This window comes from Chenopodium album, chromosome 17, assembly GCF_948465745.1.
Source record: "Chenopodium album chromosome 17, dcCheAlbu1.1, whole genome shotgun sequence".
Classification (NCBI taxonomy): domain Eukaryota; kingdom Viridiplantae; phylum Streptophyta; class Magnoliopsida; order Caryophyllales; family Amaranthaceae; genus Chenopodium; species Chenopodium album.
Window position 1 is genome coordinate 2,037,846 of NC_137850.1, and position 5,417 is coordinate 2,043,262.

Sequence of the window (5,417 nt, forward strand, 5' to 3'; positions counted from 1 at the left end):
GGTCAAGGGAGACACAGTGGTTCAAAGGAAGGGGAAGCAGCACCGACAAGGGAATCTGGTCGGACTTTTGGCCGACGCAGGGGGTTTTGGTCGGATTTCAGGCCGGCGCGAGGTTTTTTGTCGGATTCCATGCCGGCGGATGGTGGTTGGCTGGGAGGAAGTGGGTGGCTCGGTTCTTTTTATTTATTTTTTATTTTTTGATAATTAATTAAATGAGTATTCTAAAATTAAATAATTTATAAGGGGAACCAATTGTATGTTGCCACGTGACATTATTAGCCTTAATGACTAACTGTGTTAACTTTCGTTAGTCATTAATGGCATGCCGTGACATTTTCATAAAACTGAAAATTATTTGGTGAATTTGAAAAATGTTGGCGGTATTTGGTGAATTATGTTAAAACTCGGGGGTATTTGGTAAAACTGAGTTTTTAAAAGATTTTTTTGGCAAATTTTCCTAATTATTGTTAGATGAACGACCCCGTTCGGAAGGATATTAGAGGGCACAAATTTGATTTAGACGTACTTGAGGAATTTTGTTAGGGGAATTACGTTCTTCTCAACAAAGAGACTGAAAAAAAGGACTCCTATTCTTTCTTTTGTTAGCAATTCAATAGCAGGAGTTGCTGGTGTTACCAATACATTCGGGTATATGATTTGAGAGATACCTTCAAGACTAGGAGAGTCCTACTCCAAGCTACATCAGATCATTATCAATCCGCCTATTTTGGAGGTGTGTTTGGTGATGATTACGCTACTCAACAGACGATAGACGAAAGATGGGAAGATGTGAAGACATGTTGTTGAGATTACAACATCAAGTATGAGTTATGCTCTCCACTACAGACACACTGATGTGCCTAATCCTCATCATGCGAAGTGTAACGGTAGTATTTTATATTCTAATTACAGTAGTATATTTTATGTTTACGTGTTATTTTTGTGTGATGGAATCTCAATTATAAATAAATTATAGGCCGGGCTGCCCTATTGTGAAAATTGACGATTTCAAAACTATCTACAAATTCAATCCGAATTTTGATTCACTGGTCAACAAAGAGATTTGAATGAGTGATATAGTTTCATGATACTTTTACTGTTATAAGGATTATCATAGAATTGCTACTGATTTTATTTTTTATTATCCTTGTGACATTGAGACATCTTTAATAATGTCTCCCTAGAGGTGTCTACAATCACATGATGTAATGTTATTCAATCACACTACATTACATATATATATATATATATATATATATATTTCATAATAATTTGTTTTTATTCCAATTCAATAAATAATACAGGATACTGAATATCGTAGAGCTATTATACGAAAGAATGAAAAAGAGATCAATTATGCGATTGTACAAAATTACTAGAGTATAAGGCATAATAATATGATTGTCACTGAACTTAATTATTTTTCTTACTCTATTCTAAAATATTTTACAATTTGGATGTAATGACAAATTTTTTGGCCACCACTTAAACCACTTAGCTTATTAAATTTTATTTTTTTGTAAAAAATAAGTGTAGCATTAACACTGTAAAAATTCGATAATTGTGTTTTAGAAAATTTAAAAGGTTGCTCTTATTGTTTTAAAAAGCTTGAATTTTTTGGTGTTACATATATTGTCGATGACTTAAGAGATACCTTAAAGATGTAGAGAGACTTAATTAGTGACAAATCTAACATTTTTGTAGGCGGGAAACAAATTATGTAAAAATAGTTTATAAATTAACAACTTACGTGTAATCCCCCATATTTTAAATATATTTATTTATTATTTATACAAATATTTTAATTTCGATTTTATAAGTTTGAATAATAAGATTTTCATTATTATTAAACTAAAACTATTAAGTTTTTCGTTGAAATCAAAATCCCCTTTTAAGTTTAGTAGCTCAATACTTAAATTTTACTCAAGTCCAAATAACAATCCTACTCCTATTTAGATTAGGAAAGTTAAGCCCATACTTATACAAAAACATAAAACCCTTAAACCCACCTTATTTCCTCTCACTTCTTCCTCCTCTTTCACGTACACACAAAGAAAAAAAAAATTCACCTTGCTGCTGCTTGTTGCCAGCCAACGTCCCACCTCCGGCCACATGCTGCTCGTTGTCAACTACCGCACGCCACTAGCCACCCACCGACAATCCGCCTCTTCTCTCTCTCCTTCTTCTTTCTTTTTTTTTTCTCTTTTGTTTTGTTAATATAATTCAAGTTTTAATCTTTATTTAAATATTGTTCTTAAATTGTTATTACTATGATTTGATTATGCATATAATTTGAAAAATGTTATGAATTTATAAATTTTGATATGTTTAAATTATAATACAAAATTTCAGATTTATGTACGTATAAAATTTAGGGTTTATATGTTGATTTTTCATGGTTTTAAACGTGTTAACTAAGCTATCTAATTATATTATGACTAAATTATGTTAAAGCATGATTATTTTGATTATTTATAAAATTTCAAATTATTAAAGTTTCAATTTTTATGATCAAATTGTATTAGTTTCATATTTTTATGCTTCTAATATAAAAAATTAATGATTGTGGGTATTTTATGATTAAAAAAGCTTTAAACTTTAAAGTCTAACCTCAAAATTAAATTTTCAGATTTTATATTTATTATTTTAAAGTCTCTAATTACATTGAATTGCTATATTTTTGGGTTTTAAACACACTTATCTACTATATAATGATTATTTCAAGTATACATGTTTATGGGGTTGTTTTATAATCTCAAACTAAATTTTCAGATTATGTTTTTCACTTTAAAGTTGCTGGAATTTTATATTATACGCTATATTTTCATGATTTTAGCATATAAACTTATAGTGAACTATTAAATTATTAACTTTGACTATTGGGAATAATTTAAAGGCATTATTTTGATGGTTTAAGAAGTTTTAAAATAGTTTGGTATTGCTGTAAATTTATTTGCTTGGGTGTTGATTTAGTTCTTGTTGTTTGGTTTAGGAGAGGACTTTGTAGAAGGCGACTTCTAGTTTCTAAAGTGGCCAACCGGCTCGTTTATACAAGTTATGTATGAGTTACGAAACCTTGCCTTCAGATGCATGTTTAGGGATGTATCGAGAACTTAGTATCATGTATAGAGCTAGAAGACTGGGCTCAATTGTTTGGTTACACATTGTGATTTCCGTATGTTGTGTATTATGCTACTTTGCAAGTATTATTATGCATTGATTTTGTAAGATGCGCTTAGAGGTAAAGGTACGTGAATATGTGGAATGATTTATTTATTACTCGTTCATGATTATTGGGATAGAATGAATAAAGGAAGAATTTAAGTCTTATAAGACGAGGTTAAGATTTTGGGGTGCTTTATGCACTCAAGGTGTTTATACACCGAGGTAGTTAAAGGAATCAATAATAAATATTGCTTGTCACTAATAAATCAAGAATTAAAATTGGAAACTTGCTTTACTTGATTGAATTGATATTAGATTGATTGTATTGTTTTGTATACGAGTCATCACCAAGTCTAAACTTGTAAATCACGTAAAGTGCAAGATGGAAGAGCAATAAAATTCTGGATTTGTGCACATCTGGAGTAATGACAATCAGGGGTTGGGGTACGGTACACGGGGTATTAGCCGTGCACTTTTCTAGAGGCCGTCTGATCTACGAGTCTCTGGTTTCAAATACTTTTCAAAAACTAGGAGTTAGATGAGATCTCATACTAGCTATGGTCACGGAGTCGCGCCCGTGGCCATTGGATGTTTTATTGATATTTCCGAAAGGAGGCATGGGGTTTTTCTTTTATTGATGTTCCAAATGGAGCATGGGATGGACAACCTTGTCATTGCTTAATCCGACGAATAAAATTAAATGATTTAACTACTATTAACTAGTAAAGTCTTTGTAAAACTAACAGTTGAGTTGTGTGTTGAGTCTATAATTTAATGATGTGTGATGATTGAATATTAGTAGCATGTTAGGGATTTCTTATTATATTTCGTAGCTTGTATGTACTCAGCGTTGCTGATTGCGTGCTTTGTGTGTCTTTCTTTGGTCATGACCTTCGCCTTTCAATGACCCTGTGACGATCTAATTTTTACACTTGTAATATTGGGGAACAGATTAACCACATGTTCTTACACATGCAGAATACACATCTAGGTGGTGGGATTTTGAGTGGAGTGTTGGTTGCTTTTCACAACTTATTTTGCTACTTACTTTTGAATTTATTAAACTCGGTTTCATTTTATACAACTTTTACTAGTTTGGGTTTTGAATAAGGGCCTTAATGGTTCCAAGTTGTAAGACTTAATTTGGTTTTGTTTATTGGTTTTGAAACTTATTGATAACTGAATTCGTTTTTCCGCTGCTAATTTTTGATATAGCCTTAACGTTTGAATACGTGGCGGTAGCACGTCAGTAATTCTCTTAGATATTGTTCAGGGTACTCACAAGTTTAAAGAAGAGAATTATTGGGGTGTTACATTACGTAAAATAAATTTATATATATATGATTAAATTATACTTTTTATATTATCTTAGTATTAATTCATTTGAATATTACCATTTTTTTAACGCAAAACGGAACTAGTAATTATAATAGAAGATAAGACATTTGATGATTGAATCATCAGGCCAAAAGAGAGATAATAAAAGGGCATATAAATTGTAATACCTCGTATTTTGTAAGTATTTTAATTAAAATAAGTATTTTGAGAAGTATTTAATTAAATTGAATTGTTTTATTTAAAGTATTTTAATTATTTATTTTAAATAAGTTTGGAAATATTTTATAAAAGGAAAGTTTATTTAATTAATTATTTTATTTAAGTTGGGGTTTAATTTAAGGAAAGTTTTATTTTAGTAAAGTTTTATTAGGGAAGGGATTAGGAAAATTAAAAGAGGAAAGTTTAGGGAGAAGGGTTTTAGAGAAGGGTATAAATATTCAACACATGAGGCAAATCAAACTTTGCCCAGAGTGGAGAAAACCCAAGGTAAACTTCTCTTTCTTTTCTCTTTATTTTTCTTTCTTTTTCTTTCTCTTTTTCCCTTCCCCTTTTTTCAGCTCCCCCTTCACCACCACCGGCCGACCACCAGCCCCGGTGGCCGCTAGCCGGTAGAGCCAGCCGCCGGCAGCAGACAGGCACCGACGCCGGCAGCAGCCAGGTGGCTGTCGGCTGCCACCTCTTCTTTCAAAAAAAAAAAAATAAAACTTTGTTTTAAAAATCAATTTAATCCTAGATCTAATTGTTAATTATGAGTTTTGGGATTTTATTTTTGATGTTTGATTATGAGTATTATGTTAATTAATTTTCAGATTATGTTTTTAATTAAAAAGCCCCAATTTTTGAAACCCTAGGTTCTTGATTTATAAATTATTGAAGGATTATGATATATAATGGTGTAAACCTTTGATTAAAGT